Source organism: Vanacampus margaritifer, chromosome 6, assembly GCF_051991255.1.
Source record: "Vanacampus margaritifer isolate UIUO_Vmar chromosome 6, RoL_Vmar_1.0, whole genome shotgun sequence".
Classification (NCBI taxonomy): domain Eukaryota; kingdom Metazoa; phylum Chordata; class Actinopteri; order Syngnathiformes; family Syngnathidae; genus Vanacampus; species Vanacampus margaritifer.
Window position 1 is genome coordinate 12,452,259 of NC_135437.1, and position 15,051 is coordinate 12,467,309.

A 15,051-nucleotide genomic window follows, 5' to 3' on the forward strand; every position below is an offset into this window, starting at 1 on the left:
AGGTGGCGCTATAACCTCTCACAGTCAAGACATTTTAACCTATCAGAAGTACTAGGCAACATTCAGGGGCTACCTTTGTGTAGACTGATTTACAGCAAAATGCCGCCATGAAAGCTTAACAGCCATTTTTTTTCTTCAAAGTAGCAGCACAGTGGTCTAGTGGTTTGCAATTCTGCCTCACAGTTCTAAGATTCTGGATTTGAATCTTGGCTCTGGCTGTCCTGTGTGAAGTTCTTCCCCATCCAGGCATTCCAAAAGCATATGTGTTATGTTCATTGAAGACCCCAATAGTCTATTGGTGTGAATGTGGACGGACATTTTAGAAGTGTTAAAGAATTAAACTGAGATTTAAAATAAAAAGAACCATGGAATGAACCGAATGAACAAAAATAAATAAACTAACACATGTAACTTATTAACTCAAGAAGTATAGTAAAGTAAACTAACTTAAAATAAGATCATTAGAGTTACTGGTGAGCTGGAGCCTATCACAGCTGACTTTAGGTAAGAGGTGGGCCTTGCCTTGCCTAATCGCAAACCATCATTTACACCTAAGCACAATTTAAAAAAAAGCAACTGACGAAACTGATGACGAAACTGGCAAACATAGTAACCAAACATCAAACTAATTAAACTGAACTAACTCCTTCACTCCCAGCCATTTTCACTGAAGCAACCCAATAGTGTTTGTGAAGAAGTGGAGGAAACAGCTTGTTGCAACATGGCCCTGGTTGATTTTCTTATACTCTGCTGCCACCTGCTGGCCGTTTTTGTAATAACTACCATTGCTTCATATTCACTTCAGTTTAGAGGCTGCATCAAAGCATAAAAAAAATATGAAAAAACCCCATATAAATATGTCTTTGGGAGCATGGGGATATTTAAAATAGAACATATTTAGACGTTTTTGGGGCCAAACGCGTTAAGTTTTCTGAATAGATTCACGTTTTGTTGACTAAAACACGTTTTGCAAGTAGATGAGAGATCAAAATGGGAAAATACATGCAATGAATAAAAAAGACGTAGTTAAACTAGTGTTTTTGTCGACATGTTGTAGGAGTGTGAGTGCGCCAGCAAGACGTTGACATTATTATTCCTCACATGGAGCGGTCGCTGCTAAATCTGCATGTTTTACACTGAGCTGTCAAGCCTTTACGGCGATGAAGATACTGCTCAGATGTTCCCTTATTATCTCCCAGACTCAGCTTGCACACAACTTAAGGCCCCCCAGCAGTGACTGGCAAAGTAGAAAAGTCACTTTTTACCACCACTTCTATCATTGGACAATTATAATATTTATGAGAAGAAACCTAGGAAAATAAATAGTTGTATTCTTTGGATGTTAGATTTAAATCCCTCCGCATAAAAAAACAACAACACACCAACAAGAAAAAGCACTTGAGCATTTTTCAGTGTAATTGTACAACACAATGACATAAATGGATATGAGGCTGCTGTTCAAACTGCTGACATGAGTCGAAGAAAATACCTCACACTGAACAGGGGATTAAAGCGGTGTGTGTGTGTGCGGCTTTTTTTTTTTCATCCTCTATTACTTCCCTCAAATCTTTGCAAACAATAATTCATTTTTATAATGACTGACTGGTAATCACATTGAATTTTTTTGGGGTGAATGGCTGCGTTGTGAAGTGTCCTCTTCTTTATCCGACATGCCGTCCACTCAAAACCACTGATAGTAGAGAAGAAACTCAGATGAATGAAAAAACACACACAAAAGCATTGTGTCCCATTAGTTTTGTCCCAATGGGGTCTACATAATATTTTTGCACTTATGGTGTCCCAATACTTATGTCCTCCATATATTTCGCCCGATAAATTGGTCCTTATGGTGTCCCAATACTTTTGATCTTACGGTATGTCATGCCCAACTAATCTTTTGTGAAAGCCCATCAGCCACCAAAATCGCCAGAGCCCCTCGGAGATCCCTTCTTCACATCTTCCACTGCAATTGAGCTTGCATCCAAGGTGCCACTTTTAGACTCATTAGTTTACTACTAATGCAGGAGCATTCGTTCGCTCATCATTAGCTGAAGAATGAGTCATACCCCAAAGGGGGGAAGGCCGCTGTGCTTGATGCAGCCGAGGTTCGACTGTCACGTTGAATGAATGTGACTAATGAAGATGGCGTGACAGCACACAGGGGCAGGGACATATTTGTAGCTGACTCCCGCAAGCATCCGGGGGGCCATTCATTCACTGGCGGGGGCAGCCCGCTTGTTAACATTCTTGTAAATGCTCTTTGCATTAACAAATGCATGTTGCTGAGATTGCGTTCCGACCGTGTTCAGGTGGGATGGCGATAGATGCGAGTGCTAGTTAGAAATGATGTTTTTTTTGTGTGTGTGGTTGGTAGTGGGGTAAAACTGCAATTCATCATAATCATGGTTATTTTGATGTTTAACCATTTCATAGAACTGACCATAGTTGGCAATTCCTGCCTGGACTTACTTCTTTAATGGTGCCTTTCAAGGCTCTATCCGTGACCCCTGCACAATTCGGTATTCGTCATGTGTATTATTTGTTAAAAAAAAAAAACATGATAACAATAATAATCATCTATATTTATCACGCTCATCTAAAAGCAAATACAGCACATATTTCAAAATATTATTCGATTTTTTTCTTCTTCAAGAAAGGTAATGTGGACTGGTGACCACCATCAGTGGTGAGGCCCGTGTAGTGCTTTTAATTGAACCGCCACCGCTGATATTACTGGTTACTAATTCTGAATCAGCTTAGCTACTGAAATGTGAATTTCAACCGGTGTTCCATCTTCTTTTCAATTGACACTTCACACATTCAAAGAAAAGGCTACAATCCTCATTCGAGCAATTCCATGTATTTTCTCAATCGCTCATCTGCCTTGTTCAAATGACAAAAGTTTGTTTACTGAATGCTCAAGTTTTTTCCTCCGTGAAGTATTCGTGAGGGCTCACAAAGTGCATCTTCTTCTTTTTTTTTTTTTTTATCCGGAGAGCTCAGTATTGTTCATTCGGTAATTTTACCGATTTGACATGTCATCATCATTGCTCTCTCTTTTTTTTAAACATTTTAATTATTTATTATTTTATTTTGTATGTGGGTGAGTATGTGTATGTGCGTGTGTGCGTGCACGTGAGTGTGTGTGTATTCATTAGTTCACCTAAAACCTATTAAAAAAATCCCATACGTTCACCTAAACCGAACACTTCCAGCCAGAGTCGTGAGGCCGTCAGGAGACCCGAGGAAGGACCAAAGAAAAGAAAGGAAAGTGAAATCCAGCACCGACCAGACACCACCCACCACCCACTGGGCCACCAACCAGAGTCCTTCACCAACCTCAGAAACATCTAAATTCCAACAAATCAGGGAGACCTGATTTGAGACAAAGTGCATCTTCATTGCGTAGGCTATGCTGAAGTCCCCCCTTCCCTGTTTTTTGGGGGTTTTGTTTTGTTTTTACAGTGTAGTCTGAGGCGCCGGGTTCTTCTTCTTCTTCTTCTTCCGGCAGTTGTGGCGGCAAGACAAACAAGCCTCAATCATGCGGCAAAGCGAAAGTCAATATATTCCTCAATGGATGTGAGTGAGATGCCCAGGGCCTATAAAAATAATGGAGTGTGTAACATTATTCGCGGTGGCACAAATGGAAACAGCCTAGAGGGGGAAATAGCACGCGTACGACAGCTCTGCTCATCTGTGGGCCGACGGGGTGGGTGGGGGTAGAAAAGGGAGGCACGCCGCAAACACTTAACCGTTGGGAGACCTGCAGCCAAAATTAGATGATTACAAAAGCCTCATTACTATGCTCCTGTGCTACTGTGCGGCACAACTCCCCGCCACTGCCGCCGCTGTGTACAGGACGGCTTTGTACAGCAAACCGAAGGGAAATCCCAAAATAACAATTGTGAGCGGTCCAAAACCCATCGTGTGGCATTCTCTGATTCTACTGTAAGACCGGAATGCATGACATTCCCAAATTGAACATCCGGATAAGTTGTTTCTTCCAAATGCTCTTTACCCTTGCACTTAATTGAACTGCCTGCATGCTTGAGTTACGGCTAATTCCACAGCGTTTAATTTAGTTTCTAAAATATTCATTACTCATTATTAACCCCCTGAAGGGAAATTCTGCTTATTATATTTTTTTGTTGCACACTCACAGATGGATTGCAGGGGCAAGGCTAGAGAAAAGTATTGTTTCCCAACCTTTTACCTTTTTACATGACGTTTTACATTCACCGATCGTTGAACTTGAAGAGGGTCTTCTGCGCAGATTTACTCATAACTGTTTAAATTTATTTATTTCCTCAGTATAACTTTTATCTGTGGATGTGTCTTTGTGAGTGATGTCGCAATTTCTGCTTCTGTAAGTGTCTGTAATCAATGATGTTTTTAAAATCTTATCGCCATGACTGGGATCTCATCAATTTCCACAACAATGAGCCATTGTCTGTGGTTGAAGTGTCTGTAATCAATGATGTGTTTAAAGTCTTATCTCATGTCCGGTGAACTCCAGGTGGGCTGTTTGGAACCTTCAAGATAGTATAAAAAAGTTGTAAGTGTCTGTAACTTCACACATGCGAGAAGAATGCAGCCATTTGTCTGTAAACTTGCTTGTGTCCGGAATATTCTGTAAAAATAAATCCTTTGAAGGGACTGTTCACCGATCTCCAGCCTGCATTCGGATAACCAGCATTCTCACTACCCGAAAGAAAACGAACACGCGAAGAAAAAGATTAATTTCTTCAACAATCTCTAAATCGTCCCTTCTGTATGAATGCGAGTGCTAATGCTTTGTGGTCAGTGACCTGTGATGGGCTGGAAACCAGTCCCAGGTGTACACCGCCTCTTGCCCAAAGTCAGCCGGGATAGACCTTACCTCATCCGCAAACCGAGCGATGCGGCCCATCACAACTCAAGTGTACCATCTTGGCCACATACCAAGCGACTGACACCAGCACATCAGTGATGTGCTGCAAAGGAAAAAATGCAACTCTGTAAAGACTCCACATACTGTGTACTGTAGTGTATTTTGGATTTAACCTCGAGAACATGGTGCAATTGTCAAGGAAGAAGCAGGTTGCCAGAAAGAGAGGAAATAGTAAGGAATAAAGGAAAGCATGTGGATTTTTTGAGAGGCTGTTGGCAGTGATCAATCCTACCATTCACTGACTGCACCGGTGCATTTTGGTGATAGAGACGCTCCATGTTTTGCTTTCGAGCCACAGCTACCTAAGGAAAGTATAAATATGGCAAAGTATTCTGTAAAACACAATATGTAGACATATTAATATATATAATTATACATACACTGTACATCTAAATATTTGTATATTTAGTGTTTCAAAGTCGGGGTGGAGTTTTACAGTAGGGTTTCATAGGGTTTTAAAGTAGTGTATCAAAAGGTTAGGGTTTCAAAGTAGAATTATGTTTTGAAAGTGGGGTTTTAGACTACACTGGAAAAAATATACTCAGTTTTATTTTATCAAGTGGCTGTATGCAATAAAATCATTTGATTATTTTATTGCGTGCAACCCCTTGATGAAATAAAATTGGGTGAATTCAACGCACCATTTTTTCAGTGTAGTGTTAAGGTTTCAAACAATGCTTATGGTTTTTACCGTAGTTTCAAAGGAGGGTTGGGGTTTCAAAGTAAGGTATCAAGGTAGGTTTAGTGTTTCAAAGAAGGCTTTCAAAGTGGGTGCAGGGTTTCAAAGAAGGATAGGGGTTTTAATGTAGGCTTTCAAAACAGGCTTAGGGTTTCAAAATAGGGTTAGGGTTTGGAAGTACAGTTTAGGTTTAAGGTTTCAAAATAGGATTAGGATTTCATAGTAGTATTCCAAAAAAGAGTTATGGTTTCTAAGTAGGTTTTCAAAGAAGGGGTTTGATCAGTGGTTCTCAACCCCGGTTCTCGAGTATCCCTATCCAGCCTGTTTTCCATGTCTCCCTCAGCCAACACAGGTTATTCACAGATCAACTAATCAATATCCTCTGCATGAAGCCTGAACAACCCTCACCTGTGTCGGCTGAGGGAAACATGGAAACCAGGCTGGATAGGGGTACTCGAGGACCGGGGTTGAGAACCCCTGGGTTAGCTATACCATGTGCGACATGAGGCCAGGGTTAGGGTTAGGGTTAGATGGTGGCATTGGAATTTTGAATCACAGCTAAAGCAGATGTTGGCCACTGCCGAACATTGCACAATGCGTGACAGTTGCTCCGGGTTTTGACCTTGTTTCTTGGTGTGCGATAGCCTAATGAGGACAAATGCTACAGAAAATGGAAGGATCCTTTATCAGTCCACTTTGCATCATGCGACACCCGACTTCTTCAACCCCTAACGCACTCACCCCTCCTTCCCTCTGACCCATCTAATCCTTAATTACCATGTCTAATTAGGCCCCGACAGCAGAGGTCAATCAAGTAATTACAGAACGGGGGATGAAAGGAACACAGGAGCAGCGAGAGCGAGGGCGCGCACATGCGTGTGTGTTCCCCTTGAGGCATACATGCGTGCTTGTAGGCATGTGCAACCTTCACACACAGTTCACGTGTGAAAAGGCTGATAAAACAGCCAGCCAGCCGCACTTACTTACAGCTTCTCTTCTATTGATCTTTGGCCAAAGAGCCCGCATGCACATGTATGACTTCTCCATCATGTACAGTACAGTGTGTATATATGGCATGTGTGCACTTCACTGGATCAATACACATGCAAGGAGCTTATAGGCCTATTTTACAGCCGAGTCAATACCGGCGAGCAATGTCTTAATCAGTGGCGTGCATCTGACCTGGAAGCAGCCCCCCTCCGCCGGGAATCTGCCCCCTTCGGAATGCGGTCAATGTGACATTTACAGTGTATGCCATGAAGCCAACACACCATATCCATACTTCCAAACTTCATATTTCTTGCACAGTACATTATAAGAACCCTGGAACGATGCAAACATTGGCACTTAGTTCTGTACTTATGATTGCGGTCAGCAAACTGGAGCTTCTCGTCACTGATAGCGGTGAGCTTCTAGCTGCTAAGGCTAACGGCACAAACTCAGGCTTCTTCTCAGCTGTGATTGGGCTAGCCGAAGCTAGAGACATGAGGACAACTCTTGAGAAATGCCCATTTCAATTCAAGTAGTTTTTTCTCTTCCTGGCGTGTTCTGGTTGTGTTTTTCCTTGCGTCTTCACAACATCCTGTTTCTGCCGACGTTTCTGTGTTTTTTGATCCAGAGTGTGGAGCAGAAGTGTGTCAGAAACAAAAATGGCATTAAACCCCCCCATAATAATAATTTACTTGCACTGTCTCATATTTTAGGGGCAAAATGTGATGGCTTAGGAGAAGTCTCGTTGCCTGCCTTAATGATCACACCGTCTGTCTCTGATTGGTTGTTTGTCCCAAGGTATGGTGGTTTATTATAAGACAAGTAAGAGGTGCAAGAATGGATCAATTTTAGTAATGTACAACTGTCAGATACTGACAATTTTGGAAAATTGCAAACTCCCCCTTTACATTGAACTATTTCATTAAAAAATGTAATACAAAAAAACATACGTTTACAAATTAACAGGGATGCTCAATACAGCTTTTATTTCAGACCGATGCCAGTATAAACACGCAATTCTTGAGTAGTCACCGATACCGATACCAAATACCGACAACACTCGTACATAAAATTCCCCCAAAAACAATTACAGCTAATTTTAAAGAAATACCTTTGTCAACATAACATTTTTCCTTAAAATTGCATGAAATTAATATTGATTTTCTGTTTTAATTTCAAATCTCTAGTTCCTGATCGTTAAATGGCCTTAGGAAGGGCAGCCAAACTGGTTACATAAAATAAGGCTGGTGCCAGAATCGATAACGATACAGTATTGGTACTAATCCTACAAATTAATTAAAAATAACTAAAAATGCATATTTGAGTGATCAAATTAAAATGAGTAAAACTACCAAACAGCATGTATCCATCCATCCGTTTTCGCTACTGCTCATTTTTCATAAAAGTCACAGGGGTGCTGGAGTCTATCCCAGCTGGCTTTGGCCAGAAGGGCAACAGCATTTATCATAACCAAAATATAAAAATAAAAATGACAGTGAAAACATTTTCATGTCAGACATTTTCATTCATAAAATAAAAACAATATAATAAATAACAATAAGAAACTGCTAAATATATTGATAAAAACCTGATTTAGAATTGAATAACAAAACAAAAAAACATCCAGTGGCCTATGCATACAAACAGTAAAGTGGAAGTACATTTTTTAACGTCTTGCGCCTCGTGGCAGGCGGTCGTAATTATTGATCGTGGACTGTGGATCAAAGTGATTGTTTGTAACGCTAATACATGCTGAGCACATCAGAGCACAGACAAGACAGCCAATGAGTAAACGTATCTTCATTATTCCACCAGGGTAATTCGGACCAACAGCACGTCAAGCGCTAATGAATCTAATTACGTGGTTTGTTCAGAGGTGTAGTAGGCTTGCATCCTTCATGTGATTGTGGAGTGAAAGGTCATGTGTTTATCTGTCAAATTCTTTACGTCTTGTCTTTTTTTTTTTTTTGCTGCCATATTTCCTCAGAGCTTCTCTCACGCCCCCTCCGCTGAGCAATGCATTTGGGGAGATTAATAGAAGCTAGTCTGTTACAAATCATCCACTGTGCATTTCTCTATTAATCCTGCGGCCTGTCGCTTGTGCCTTCGCTGACACTTTCTGTGCTTCACACGCTTTTCATAAACGGCGGAAGAGGACGGGATAAACGTCTCCTGCCATCTATTTTCCAAAGCTGCATCACATTAGAACGGCGGTGTGCACACTTTTTTTTCTGAGGGCTGCATACAGAGAAATTAAAAGATGCTAGGGCTACTTTTATTATTTTATTGAAGAGGAAGTCAACCCAAACCATTTTTTTGACAAATCATATGTGCCCCACTAGTCTAAATATTGTATTCTGGTTAATAATGCGTAAATGGAAAATGAAGTAAGCAGCAAAATCCAGCCATTTTTATCCATCTCAGGGGGCGGCCATTTTGCCACTTCTCGTCAAGTGAAAATGACATCATAGTTGCTCAGGTCTCAAGTAACAACCAATGACAGCGCAGCTTTAGAAAACAGGTGAGCTGTGATTGGTCGTTGCCTGAGCCTTGAGCAACATTGATGTCATCTTCAGTCGACAAGAAGTGGCAAAATGGCCGCCCCCTGAGATGGATTAAAACAGCTGGATTTTGCTTCACAACTCATATTCCACATATGCAATATTAATCATAATGCCATGTTTAGACTAGTGAAGTCACATTTAACATATTATTGTCAATAAATGTTTATGGTTGACTTCCACTTTAAATACATTAAAATCAATGATGTATTATTGTTAAGGCAGTAAAAAAATGAGTGTTCAGCTTGGACAACAGTGTGATTGTCCAATTTCCAGTCGAATGTGTAAAGCGGGCATTCCAGAAGGGACTTCACATCGTGAGGCAGGATTAGATGAGCATGTCGGTTGTTGTTGTTCATGCAGAGCTGCGGCAGCGCCGCGCAGGAGGTGGTCGGCGAGGGAGGTAGGGGGGGTTTACGGGGGTCTGAGGGGGCTCGTCTAAAAGTGTCACCCGCTGCCAAAGATAACATCCCATTGAAATTCATGGCGGCTGAGTCAGTCATGAATATAACAATGAGGGGATGAGATACCCATGCGTGCCCAGGCGCACAAATACACAATGGGCTCTCACACACACGCCAGAGCAAACACCTACTTGGCACCCGGGCGTCTCAGGATGTAAATGTATTATGGAGCTGCAAGTGTATGTGTGTGCGTGGCGTGGGGATTTCAAAGCCTGTTTTTTTCAAAGTCTGTGTAAAAGCCCAGCAGAGGACAAATGTGAAGAAAACTGGCGGCAAGGAGGGACTGAAGGTGTGCATGCGGGCTTTTTTGGTGGGAAGTAATGAAGTACAAAGACTTTGTCAAAGTTAAGCCTGCGCATGTGGACGTTTCCGGGCTTTTATACTCTGTCCTCTTTGTTCAAGAAGTGGAAGGCCAAGCATAGTTTAAGAGCCAAAAAACGTGTTCGCTTTCATTTTATACATTATACTTCCGTGCACTATATTATCCTGGTTCACTTCTGTTTCTACTTGCAGTTAATAAAGATTTTACGATGCCAACGTTTTGAATGATTCTGAATATAATTGATCTCAATGGGAAATGTTGCTTTGAAAGTTTTTTTTTTCTTTTCTTGCCAAGCAGTGTTGCAGCATGCGATGAAAGGAAATGCTGATATCCCGTGATATCCCTTTAGACGTCAATCTTGCGGCTAAACGATGACCTGACATGACCGGCTCGCTCTGGGCCAACCCAAGTGATTGATAGATCGGGGGATGCATTGCGGGCATTTGTCTAAGCAAAAGTGTGGACTTTAGTGTGTGTCGGATCAATACGACCATTTATCCTCGGTGCTTGGATGTGTTTCTTCTATCATTCACATGGGCAAGGTAATAACTGCAGATGTTGACTGCGCATAGCAGAAGCGGGGGGTCTCATGTCACAAGACTTGACTCAGACTTCCAATAATTTTACGACTTGGGACTTGCTTGTTGAAAACCTACGAAAGAGTAGACTGTCAGTTATGCGTTTAGTTGAGGAGACAATAAAGTAACCGGCGGCCTCAAACGCATTTTCATGAAGGCTAAATCATAGTTATGTTTCCTCTCAATGTGTCGTTATAACTGTGAAAAGTCCATGAAGAAAAATCACCTCCTTGTATTATGTATACTGTCAAAGGAAAAATGTTAACCTTTAGTAGGCAATAGACAGCATAAGAACTTTGAGAATAATGAGGGATACAATTTCAGGAAAAACTTGTCTGTGAAAAGACAGTTGAATGTCCAAATATCTTATATTTAATGTTTTTTTCACAAATGGATACCAACGGTCTTTCACCACATCATAGGCCTTAATTTCGTGCCTACCAAATACATCAACTGCGCCACCACTTAGACCTGCTTTTAGCGAGTCTAATATCTAGCCTACTTTTTGTCACCAAATTACCAGATGCGCCAGGGGCGTGGCAGCTCCGTCCACCGGAACGTCCAACAAGGAGTGATGTAGTCTACCAAATTCACAATTGCCCTGGCAGGAAGTGAAGAAGCACCCATCTCCTTTCTGTCTCCAAATTGCTAGATTTGATAGAACCACCTCTGTATACATTATGAATAGAGCTGTCAAATGATTAGATTTTAAATCAGATTAATCACATTTTAGAATTTGGATTAATCACGATTTGTAACATTTTTTTTACCTGCCAAATTTAAAGGGCACCTGTTTTGTGTAAAATTTGTCAACATTTAATGTTATGAGGACGTCTTCTAAAAAATTTTTATCCACTGCAAATGCTTATCCTCTTCTTTTTCTAATCAATTAATTACTTGCATAATTTAAAATGGGGCAGGGGGGTGGGGGTGACTCCAAACAAATTAGTGTCATAAACAAACATTTATTAAATGCTTTACTTTATTGCATGTAGTTATGTTTATTTCCCAAACACAACCTGTGCTACCTTTCACGTAACCATCCGCTTTCAGCTAAATGATCATCTGTGGTCAAAATTGTGTGATTAATTTGCTGATTAATGCAATAATTTTTTGGTGATTAATTAATTAGTTAACGCTTTAACTTTGACAGCACTTATTATGAACCTACATAAAGTATTCAAAGTACCTTGAGAACAAATGTATCAACTCTCTTGGACATTTAGCTAACTCTTTCTTGCTCCACGGGTGCCGTGTGGCATTATGTCAACTCATGATCAGGGATGGGTAATCCAAGTCCCAAAAGTAAAAACCCTGAAACAGTTTGGCTTTAGCTACAGGTGCTTCTGCTCAGGCAGGTAAACAAGCTTGTCTCCACCTGAAATTTCAGTAAGCCCATTTTGTTAAAAAATTGAACGATGCAGGGGTTGGTAACCCAAGAACGATATTTTTTTTCGTTTTAAAGTTCCCTAAAAGTAGTGATTTTGGTCATGCCATGATTCCGCTCAGCAACGATATGCAATGTTATGTCTTATGCCATGTTGGCTGCAATTGTTACATGCTTGTAGCTGCTGCTTGGTCGCACACAATTATAAGTGTATGGCTGCTGCTGAGCTTCAGCAGCATAGTGGTGCTTGTGCATAATGAGCGACCCCCTTACCTCTCAGCAACAAGGAATACATTATACCGGCCCCAGAATGACATAACAGCTTTATTACGTTAATGAAATACAAGAGCGATCCAAGCACAGTGCAATTACACTAAGAAGTCATTGGTAGTGTTTTGGTTTAACTGATCTTATAATTGGACTCATGTGTGTTCTAAGGCACAACTCATTAAATCGACACGTCGCGTCAACAATAGTACACACCTCAGGCTTTTTAGTGACTTCAAGTAGCATTTGCAGTATGTTGGCCATTATTAATGAACAGCAATACCAGCCTTGCATTGCAATGCAAGATTTATTTTTTCTCTTTTCTGTTCAAAATGGTCAGAAGTCAAGAGCTTAACTGTAATTAAAAAGAGTTCTGCAAGCACCTCATAGAGCTGGATATTTTCCCTTGGATGTGTCGTGATGTCATAGTAAAACAAGGTAAATAATGTGCACACAGCAATTACATTTTTATTTTTAAATTGAGCTCAGTATTGTTCATTTGGCAGTTTTACCGATTTAACATGTTATCATCATTGCTCTCTTCTTAGAAAAAAAAAGGTATTATTATTTGTGTGTGTGTGTGTGTGTGTGTGTGCGTGAATGCATGCGTACGCGCATGCATGCGTGTGAGTTTGTGCTCTTTAATTCACCTGAAACCTAAGAAAAATCCCATACCTTTCACCTTAACCGAATACTTCAGAGTCCCGCCAGAGTCGTGAGGTTGTCAGGAGACCAGAGGAAAGATCAAAGGAAAGAAAGATGAAGAAAATTGAAATCTAGCACCAACCAGACACCACCTGCCACCCACAGGGTTACAACACCAGAATCTTTCACCAGTTAAATTATTCTTAAAACAAGGCTTTCATTAGATTTGAGTAGAAACATTGTTTAAAAACTGAACTAGGATACTGCTGTATGTTAGAATAGGACAAAATTTCAGCAACATGAGGAAATATATTATGTACTCCTTTTAACTCGCTTGTTGAAGCCACGTACAAAAAGCCAAAGCAAAAAACAAATATCTAGGCAAAAGCTAATTCTTTGATGCTGCTAAAATGCACGACCTCAAGGACGTTCAACTCCCGAGGTTCCCCCACTGAAATGTATAGCGGAAGAACAACTTGACCTGAGATAGGAAAACCCATTAAGTGGAGAACCTATGAAGGTTAAGTGGAGTTACAGTACACAAGCAATCAATCCAGGGAGAAGTAGTAGAAGAAGAAGAAAAAAAAACACACACACCCTATATTGAGCCTGACAGCTGGAGGCGAGCGGGTTCAAGATGGCAGTTTGCTCACATCTCTCTAAGTTGTATTTCGGGGAGACAAATAGTCTGGGGCATTGGGGAGCGTCGACATCCTCGCTACAGTGAAGAGACGCTCAGGTGGCCGGGATTTTTCTTCCATTTAACTCATCGCAAACAGAGCGGAGAAACAGGAGATGCAGGGCAAGTAAGAAGCCAGAGCAAAGAAAAGGTGGCACTCGTTTTTGATACTGAACTAAATAGTAAACCTGACACTTGTTTTTTCTCCCATTTTCAATGAGCTGAACTGAAAGATCAAAGACTTTTTCCACATACATAGTAAAAACCTATTCCAATAAATATTATTCACTAATCTGTCCACATCTTTGTTATTGAGCACCAGTCCCCAAATTCAATTTGGGGAGACATAGGGGCCTGATTTTGCCATCATGCTTCAAACATCGCTCGTGTGAATTTTGGCGACAGAGTGCTTCCTTATTTCATCATCATGTACATATAAAATTATAAATGTACTCCATAGTTAAGTATTGTTGTGGTTGGCAACCCGGTGGGTAGTAGGTAATGTCTGGTCGGTGCTGAATTTCACTTCCCTTTCTTTAATCCTTCCTCGGGTCTCCTGATAACCTCAAGACTCTAGCTGGATTCTGAAGTATTCGGTTTAGGTGAACGGTGTGGGATTTTTAATAGGTTTTAGGTGAACTAATGAGTACACACTCACACGCACGCACACACGAACACACAAACACATACACACACACATGCACATCGTCACGCACATACAAAATATATATTTTTTAAAAATAATAATAATTAAAAAAAAATGTATTGTTGTAAAACACAATACATTAAATTCCGTCAATCATGGGTTCCGGGTTTTCAGGCCCGCTATTTCGCAGATTGATTTTGTACAGTTAATAACGCTGATCTTGTTCAATTCGTTTCTTGACCACTAGATGGTGGTCACATCTCAAAATGCCATATCCAAATGTTATTAATAAAATAAACTTGTGTTCTTGTCCATTTACGCCTGCCTGTACCATGACGGCATGACCCCACCGCCACCATGGGCCACTCGATCCACAGCCGTGACATCAGCAAACAGCTCACCTACGTGACACCAAACAATACACGCTCCCTGCCGGCCGTCCCTTACAGTCTAAACCGTGTGATTCTTCGGCGAACGGAACACCTCTCCGACAAATTGCTTTCAGGTCAAGACCCCAGTGAGACCACCGAGCATGCTGATCAACTTCCTTGAGACATTTCCGAGTATTGCAGGCTTGCAGCGATGAGTCTGGGAAAATGTAATTGCCGAATTCTCCGAAACACCTTTGGAGGTGACTTATGGTAGAGTAAATTAACATTTGATTTTATTGTGGGCAGCCCAAGGCACACATAAGCAATAATCATGCTGCCTAATCAGCATCTTCATATGCCACACCTGTGAGGTGGCTGAATTTATATTTTTGGTTTTATTCTTGCAAGAAACAGGGGATGTTGTGGAAACAGGTCGATTAAGATCTTTCAAATGTGTTGTATAATGTTATTTGTGGCATTCTAATTACAACAAAATACATAAACTGAAACAATAAGTGATTACGTTCAAAAT